The 9,451-nt window shown below is 41.7% G+C and overlaps 1 long non-coding RNA gene across 1 annotated transcript; it reads right to left on the bottom strand.

The window, feature by feature from the left end:
* Positions 1 to 4,969: 4,969 nt before the first annotated feature.
* LOC137859471 (uncharacterized) lies at positions 4,970 to 9,187 on the bottom strand. The gene is made up of 3 exons (XR_011098313.1): positions 8,606 to 9,187; positions 7,943 to 8,050; positions 4,970 to 7,152 (listed from the first exon to the last, which is right to left on the bottom strand). It is a non-coding gene; the product is annotated as an uncharacterized lncRNA (long non-coding RNA).
* Between the last annotated feature and the right edge of the window lie 264 nt (positions 9,188 to 9,451).

Here is a 9,451-nt window from a genome sequence, read left to right as displayed (position 1 = left end):
CGGCGGGCAGCCGGAGGGGCGGCCGCCGCCATGTTGTTTATAGGCGCCTCATAGAAACGCGCCTGGCGACCGGGGGCGCCGCGCGGGGGCAGCGGAGGACACGGCTACGGAAACTCCGTAGCGCAGGAAAAGGCGCCGGGCGGGGAGCGCGGGCGCCGGCCGTATGGGAATCGCGGCTGTGCTCCGCATTCTGCGCAGCCGCTGTGGTGGGGGGCGAGCCCGGCGCTGCGGCCGCGGGCCTGAGGGGGCTGGTGCAGGACAGCGAGTGAATAAGTAAACGAGTAATTAATGAGGGGTTACGGATAAGGGACTTCGGGGTGGGTGCCGGCGGGGCGCTCCCGTTCCTCTTCCTCATCATCATCTCAGCCGTGGTGTGCGTTACACTTGCAGGCAGGGTTTGGGGTTTGTCACAGCGCCTTGTTACCACATGGTAATATAATTACAGTTTCACGTTCTTTAATGAGGAAAATAAAGAAGCTAAGCATGAAAAGATTCTCTCCGTGTCTCACTGGCATAGACAGAGCGCAGCCAGGATCCAGCAGCAGCAGAAGCTCAGGACGTCTGAGGCATGACCCATTTTCAGAGCCTCAGTGCCATACCCTGGGCTTGCTGAAGCTTTGCTGTTTAACAAAATAAAATAAAATAATAATAATAATGTTTAGAAGACACGCTGTCTTGAACTGGTCGTAATACAACATCTAGTGTAGATGTCTAGGGGTACTGACCTACCACTTGACTTGGTAAGCAAAGCTGTGGGGAGTCCTACATGAGAGGGCTGTTGTGGTTGTTTATACTGAGCAACAAAACATTTAGGTCCTTCAAACTACTAGCTGCCACCTGAAGCTAGCTGCTTTCAGATCTTAATTAGCCTAGAGACTTCCCCTCCTAGTGCAGGAATCAAAGGAGTGCGAATAGTTATGTACAAGAAATCTTAAAGATGGTTTCTTGGATAGAGGTAAACCACACAATAGTTTTTCCCTGGAACTGGCATTACACAAGTAGCTCCTGCAGGTTGGAGCTGTGGTAAAGATCTCTGTATGATGCATAAAAGCAAGGGCATAATTGGTACTGCAGTGGTAATCTAACACATTGAAAAATGCTTTCCATTTGTGAAGGAACTGGCAGACCTAAAGTTTATTAGGTTTCATTAAGAAATCCCTTTGTCTCCCTACCAAGTTAAATTTGAAAGCCGTTCTTTCCAAGAAGTTCACTTCTCACTGTGCTTGCCTCCAAGTTGCTCTCAGTGGTTGGCATGAGTAAGTGGCTCACTGCAGTTAAACGAAGCCCCCCAAAACTCACTCATTTTTTTCTTTTCCTTGCCGAGAAATAACATAATGATAGTAATTGCAACAACTTCAGTACAAGCAGCTATACACCCAGTGGTAGTCCTCAACTGGAAGTAATTGGCATAGTGGTTCTGTGGAGCTATGCCAACTGGAAACATGGAAGGGTCTGTTTCCTTAAGCCTGCAGAGACGAAGAAGAAGCAAAGGGAAATAGAAAGTATACAAATGATATACAAATGATTTCATAATGCCTCTTTTTTTTTTCTTTTTTCTTTTTCTTTTTTTTTTTTTTTTTCCATTTCTGTTGAGCTATAAGGGTCTGTTTTTTTGATAGCTTTGAAAATACTGAAATAGCATTTTAGCAAGATTATTTCACAAAAAACTAATGCTACACCAGAGCAAGATATCAATTTTTGCTGTCCATAGAAATATCAAACCTGTGCTACATTAAACCAAAGTGCCCTATTGAACTAAACTAACTCAGGGGAATATTTTGACCAAGGACAATTATGAAAATTGGCATAAATCTGTTAAAAAATTTTGTTCCTGTTTTTGTAAAAGAGTAAAAGGACCTTATACTGAAGGAGAAATAAACACATTTTCCTACTTCTAATAAAGGTAGCATACACTTGTTGCCTACTTGTTGTAACTAACAGTATTTCAGTATTACCTGTATCATCTACATCTACATCATCATCTACATCCATATCATCAGTATCTTCTACAACATAGTCAAAGATATAACCACAGCTGGGAAAGGCACATCTAAACTGGCTTTAAATTTGCTAGTATGGATGGATGCTAGCTGGTTGCAGCAGTGCTGTGTGTAATGAAGCAATGCATGTAATCATGCAATCATTCATTGCCAAAGTGATAAACAAGGGTAGTGGGCAATGGAGCAGTCAGAAAAAAGGGTAAAGATGGCCTGTCTTCTAACAGACAATATTACTGTGTTCCCTCCTTTATCCTTCCAAGGACCCTTTCCTTGATTCTTTCAATCCCTTTGAGCAACCTAAAAGTCTTAAATAACATGTTGCCAGCTACTTCACATTATTCTGGGGGGAGTCAGGGAATATTAAGGTTAAATCACAGGCTGTTCCTCATGCCAAGTACATGCTGCCTGGGCCTACACATTCACACTGGTTCCTGGATGAGTTTTGCAGCCTGCACTGGACCCCACGCTGGCATGCCCTGCTGCTGGCTCAGATAAGCGTACATAAAGCACAGTAACACCCCTGAGTGACTATGGCAGTACATGACCCTGAGCATATTTTCTTGTACTTACGGGAGAACAGTCCAACCTTAGCAGGGTGCTGGTCCGATCAAGCAGAAGGAGACCACAACAATTTATTTTACAATTATTCACAAACATATTCCTTCTATCCAAAGAGTTTGAGTCGTCAGGAAGGGGAAAAAGTCAACTGCACATCTCTGCACAATGACGTGGCCAGGCACAGACCGGCACAGGAATGACAGATGGAAACAAACTAACTGCTAACATTTGTTCACAAACGATTAGTAAATGCTTACAAGTAATAGATACAGTCGCAGAGACTGGCATTTGGGAATGATGCGCGCACACACACACATGCACACACACATCAGGCTTAATTTCCTGGCTAGTATTTTTGTGACAAATAATTGAGTGTACCTGGTCACATGTTCCTCTGCAGTCAGAAGTCAGAATGCAACCATAGCCAAACTCAGCCTTGGTTTAACACAGGAATGGTAGGGGTGTTTTTGGCCTGTAATTGTTATTACTATTAATGATCAATAATATTTATAATATTTATAATAATAATAATTTTTGGTTTTGGCTGGCCCTCAAATGCTTTACTAGTGTTTACAGGAATGTCAGAGATCCCTTATGGAAGCTGACACTTAGGGAATTGAAGTGGCCTTTGTCCTTTAGAAAAGATAGGCTGAATTTTTGTTTGGTTGGTGATACACTCTCGTGACACAGCTATTCTATCTTTCTTTCTCATTGAGCAGTACTTTTTTTTTTTCCTCTTCATAGTCTGAAAATCTTACACACCCTAGTACAAAAATATTTGGACCCTTTAACAGATGTGTGCTTTATGAGATGGACCCCGAGTGGGCACAAGGGGAAGCACAGGATGGCTGAAACATTGAAAGGGGAAGCAAAAGCTGGAGACAACCCATTTCCTCTCTATGGGAGTAGGAGAGAGATAAATGGCTGGGAATTTTCCAACATAACAGGTTTTCGGCAAAACATTTCAGTTTCAACAGAAAGACCTGATTCATTGAAATAGAAATGTTTTACAAAAAAGCATCTTTTTCAGTGACCTTTTAACAGAACTTAGGCAGGGTGCCACTGAAACCCACCTGTTACTCTGCTGACTCAGTTGGAGGGCTCACCATACTTGCCATGTGAATCATGTCAAAATCAGAGACCACAGGACTTCTGAACTCCCGAGCTGCTCTACCCTCCCATGTCACCTGCCCACATCACCCGCTAGGGAAGATGGAAGTCCATGTCTGCCCACAAGTCATACCTGTTCCAAGACATCAGGGTTTATAAGGATGATCCCAGTCTTGCCAAACCTCCCCTGTTGTCAGCTGTCCTTTTCCCTTGAAGTTGGACTAAGGCATGAATTTTTGAAATTTTGTCCTATGGAATCCAAATGATTGTAAATCTGTCTGCCATTGCTGACAAGCTAGTCGATTCATGTTAGTATTCTTGCTGAGAAGAAGAATTTATGTCAGACTTGAGCTTGTCTTAGTCTATCTTTTCATCCTTGGATCATGTGCCTTTACCTGTAAGGCAGAAAAGCTCTCTCTTTTCCAGGGCATGTGCACAAGGTGCACTCAAGCTCTCCCCAGCTAAATCTGCATAATTTCTCCTATGATTAACATTAGATGTACTGGTCTAAGGTCTCACTTACCTTTTGGCTATTCTCCTCTGTTCAGAATGTTTTTAAAGAGTTTACAAACATTTAGAAAAGTGGTGCAGAGACTTCCTCAGCTAATTCATCTGAGGCACTTAATGCAAATTACTGAGGTGTTGTTTTGACTCATCAGATACTCAGTTTTATCTTTTTATCTTTCTCTTTTGTAAATGGTAAAGTTTTGGTTGAAGATGCATCATCAGATGGGATACATCCTGCTTGTGCTTGCCTAGTACACAGAAAGAAAAGCTAATACGCAGTTCTGCCTTTTCAGCCTCATTACATTTGCATTTCAGGTTCCTCGTCATCACTGGCTGGTGCAATACACTATTTGTACTAGCAAACTGTAAAAGGCTCGTGGTCACTGGTGCCTAGGCAACAGCTGATTTTTTAGGTCAGTGATTAACTCTTTTTTTTTTTTGTCTACTGGAGCAAGCTGAATATTAAATTACCCCTTGCCAGGGAACAGGACCTTTGGGTTGAAAAAAAATCATGTTCTCTATTTTTAGAAACACAGTGGATATTTTAGTGATGTCCAGAGTTAGGTTATCTGTGATAACTCGCTGGATGCAAACATTAGAAGAGACTGCTAGGAAAAAAATCACCAAGCGAGGAGATTGAACTTAGAAACCACACAACTTTTACTAGGGTTTTTCTTTTTCTCTCCAGAAAAGTGGCGTTAGTTGGGAATTGCTCTTGTCCTGAATATATGTTTACCACTATATTCAATCTTTAAACTTCAGTCTTCAGTTAACTTCACTTGAAATCTTATGAGACATAGCAGTAGCATGACCTTCCCTCAAGTATTGCAAGGGACAAAAGCTGAGGCCAGGAGATACCCTCTGTCTTTGTCATGTCCGATCTGGAAACTATTTTTAAATGGTATAGAGGCAGATACTAGACACAAGATTTTAGCCTGTTTCTATTCAAACATGAAATAATAATAATAATAATAATAATAATAATAAAGTATGCCATGCTAAAAAGGGGATGGTCTGAGGCAGTATGTAATTTTTAATTCAGAAAGTTGCTTGTCTACCTTCGTCATCATATGACCCATAAAATTAAAAAATACTAATTAGAATTAAGATTGCTGTTCAGTGTGGCTTTGCAGACCTTTGCATACTTCCTGGGCTAGGTGACCAGCCTGATCTGCTTTAAAAAAAAAAAAGTAAACATCCATGAACTGAAGAAATAGTGAGAGGTAAGAGGTAAATCATTTCAATCTGCTTGTCCTCTCTGCTTCTGAGGCAGAGTGGAAAGGAGCAGAGCTGCGAGAAGGTCGGCAGAGGCTGAGGCCACAGCTGCCTCCAGCGCCCAGCCCAGGCTGCAGATCTGAGCTCACAGCGAGCACTGAGAAATGCTCAGGTTTTGAGCCTCAAAAATAAGAAGTGTGGGGACAAGTTATGTATGCAGTACTTGGAAACTGTTAGGGCAGATTACAGAGCTACAGTTCACCTCATAGGGTGGTTGTGGCAGGACTAAGAGCTGGATGCTTGAAGGCTGCTGAGCATTTCATACCTTAAATGCATTATCTGGTGTTCCCTCTGTAATGTCAGAATGTGACAGGCTTCATCGTGTTTCCTATTTCTTTTTAAAGACAATGACAAACTTTTATAAATGGAGCAACTCGCAGTGGCCTTGAATCTCGCAGGGAAAAGGGTCCTGGCAGCCCCAGGACATTGACTAAAATCATAGGGGTGGGTCAGCTACTGCCCCCACCCTCAGAAAGACACAGTTCTTGCTGGTGAATCAGGCTGCTCTGTAAGGTAAACCAGCCCTGCTCGTCTTCTGTTACTACAAGCCTCCGGGAACCCAAAGCGTAGGGGGGCCTCTGCTGCTGGATGCTGGTAGGGCTGTCGCTGCAGTGGAGCAAGCCCTGAGGATGTTTCTCCCAAGATCCTGCTCCTCACACGGAGCTGCAGGCAGGTGTGGATCCACCTGCAGCTGTGCCTTACAGCAGCCTGCGGGACATGTCCTTGGGCAGTGCTGACTCTGACACCAGCAGCTCTCTGTTCTCTGCCTAACTGCTTTCACAGAAATGCTCATCTTCAGCCAAAACTTGCTCCGTCCTAAACAGCCTCTATTCCAGTAAACCTCCTTTTCAAAGTTGAAGTACCAAGTCCCATCGGTGTGTGTGGAACAAAAGGAGTGACGCTAACACAACTAAATATAAGGGCAACTGAGTTCACTTAATAAATGAACAAAAATGCTGTTTTGCTTCCGTGGTTTTCAGTCATGATGTTCAGAGGAAACATTCACCCAGGACTGAATAATCACATTTTCTGCCCTTGCCCCATACAGAATTCCTCTATAAAAGAAGCGGTGTTTAACTTGAGTAGTGGAAACTTTGTAAAAGCAGAGCATTTTTCTAGATAATAGGATTGATGTATATGACCTCTTCCCAAGTAGTTCTCTTTTAAGAAATGTTTCCAATTTGTACTTTACCCACAGCTACTCTCCTTAAAATAAATAAATAAATAATTCTTCCAATATCGCTCACAAAGATCTTCCCCTCTGTATAATCTTGTAGACCCTCACTGGGTCTGTAGACCTACACTCAGTGGAGTCCCCAAGACACAAAGCAAAGCAGTAAAGAATCCTGGCATTAAACACTTCTCATATGTAAATAAGAGATACTGAAACTAACAGCTATACCATGTCCCTGTATAAGTTATTACTGGTCTTGAAACTCAAAACTCTCTTCCAGAAATAAATCTGAAGGCTTTTTTTCTTGAGAGTGGTTTAATCTCACGGTGTCATTGGCCAGTGTGTGAGCAGAGCATCGCTTCCCTTTTCCACCTGTGTGATGGAGGGAGCTCATCCCATTCCTCCACCTTGCACGCTCTGACTTCTCTGGAAGAAGAAATGAGCGGAGAGGAGGTGTTGTGGAGCTTCCTGTAGACCTCTGACCCATGGAAGACGCAGATAGCAAGATGGGTGCAGATCTGCCCTGTGCTGCAAAGCAGAGAGGGGTAAGGAAGTGGCTGTGCATATAGCACCACCTCCCGTATTCTCAGCAGATATTGCAGAATTCACTGTTATTGAGTACAGAGGTATCTGATTTACTGGAGATCATAGCAGGAGTACAGTCTCCTTCCCAAAACAGCAGTGACAACTTATAATGTCATTTGTATTCAGCCAAGTCGTTCTATTTATAATAACCCTTCAGGTGACCCAGTCATATACTTGGTACAGCACTTCTAAAGAAGGCGATTACTTTCTGTCTTTCCAGTGTATGAAGTAGTGCACTATATAAATAGTGCAGCTTAACTACCATCTATTTAGAATGTCAGTTAGGATCAGGTAGTGTTTATAAACTCTGGATTTTTCACAGTTTCTATCCAGGACTTTTCAAATTTGCATCAGGCTGAAATTTGGTGTGTAAGCTGTCAGCACAGATGCTAATTTTATTCCAAAAAGAGTGTGTTAAAGCTATTAAAGGTGTCAAATGGCTTATTTATGCAATAGTTGCAGATGTCTTAGTTTTTTGGCTCTTTTAACTGTACAAAAGCTTACTGTAGCACCTTCTTCCCTCCCTCCATTCTCTGACCTTACAGCCTTGATCAGTGAGGAATAAGATGACAGGTAATAGCACTGTAGTAATAACCCAAGGGCAGTGTCCCCTGACAAAATTTGTTAGTAACACTCATTTGCAGTGAAAAAGAACTATCCTTATGAATTCACTGTAAGGGAAAAAAAACAACAAACAAAACTTACAAAACACCTGAAGTGAGCACAACAATACCTGTAGTGATGACATTACTGACAAAATCCTCAGCACAATGGAGGGCCCCTAATGCTCCCATGTAGGCAAGGAAGAGCCTCCTCTGAGTGATTACTGCAGGGCACTGCTCTACACCCACAATCACATTTACAGAGTATTAAAGTCCAAGGCATCACAGTTAAGAAAACAGATCTATGCCAACAGAAGTTACATTCAGTGATCTACAACACTGAATGGCCAGAAACTGCCCCTCACACAATAAACCAAACATATAACCACAGGTGAAGAAAATTGCTCCATTTCACACAGGTAAAGAAATGTCTTCTGCCACATTCTGAAGTTATCAAATCTGAGTTCTAGTAGGCTAGCAAATGAAACCAGAAGATTGTATAATACAGGACAGAGTGCCCTGCCAACAGTGGCAGAAGAGGGCAGGTCAGTGTAAACATGATGTACACCCTGCTCACTTTCTTTTCTGAGCACCTTGGAAGACAGGAGGGGAGAGAGAACACAGCTAATGAGGTCCCATCTGGTCAGGGACCTGCCTCAAGCACAGGCTTCCATTCATAACAAATGGAGGGAATGCACATGATTATTTGTAAACATGTTTAAATGTAAATCAAAAGTGCCCCCTATTATGATACCTAGGTTTTAATTAATTTTCTAAATTTTAAGAATACTTACAGGATGAAAAGATTGTGATCAGTCTTCAGTTCAACTTACTCACTTAATATGATTGTCAAATTCATAACTAATTTTTTTTTTTTTTTCAGTAAGCAACTTACTCTTGTTAGAAGCACTTATGCCAATACAAGGTAATGCGCATGATTACTTATTTTTTTCTGGCCCTTTTGGGAGGAACATTCCACATATTTGTTAAACAAAGAAAATTTACCAAAATGGTTACAGAAAACAAATATATCTTTTAAAAATTTAGATTCTTTAGTTCCATTGAATTTAACTAGCCACAAATATGAATCAAGACCAGTCACAAGCTTATAAATTTGAAGCATTTGCTCATACAAAATGCAATATTCTCACTACTCTCTTTTTTTTTTTCTCCTCTGAAAAATGACAGAATTTCAACATTCATTGGCTATACCTCTTTACAGATGTATTCATCAATACCTTTTCCTGTAAGAATTACTCCATATTATATTCAGCTACATCAAAATAATAGGTAACAACACCATATCAAGCTCTACGCAGCAGCCAAGATTTAGCAATGCACACCTACAGTAATCGTGACACGCAAACATTTTTGTCCTTCCTGTCAGAACGAAGCAATGCAAAGAACCTGATTTAATTTCTTTGGGTTTCAGACAGCTGTGGATGAGAACTAATTTATGGTCAGGTTTTGAAATCATGCCAGCAGGAGCTTGCTTTTCAAACCAATGCTCCAGTATACTGTTAGGAAGGTCACATATCTCATGTCATCATTTGATGGGAACCTTGTCAGGAGGTCTCCTCCTCTCCTGCTACAGCTGTCCTTGTGAAATAGCAAACATTTTCTGGTCATTATGTACTCTG

The sequence above is a fragment of the Anas acuta genome, chromosome 7 (assembly GCF_963932015.1).
Source record: "Anas acuta chromosome 7, bAnaAcu1.1, whole genome shotgun sequence".
NCBI lineage: Eukaryota > Metazoa > Chordata > Aves > Anseriformes > Anatidae > Anas > Anas acuta.
This window is presented reverse-complemented; position numbering and strand designations above follow the sequence as displayed.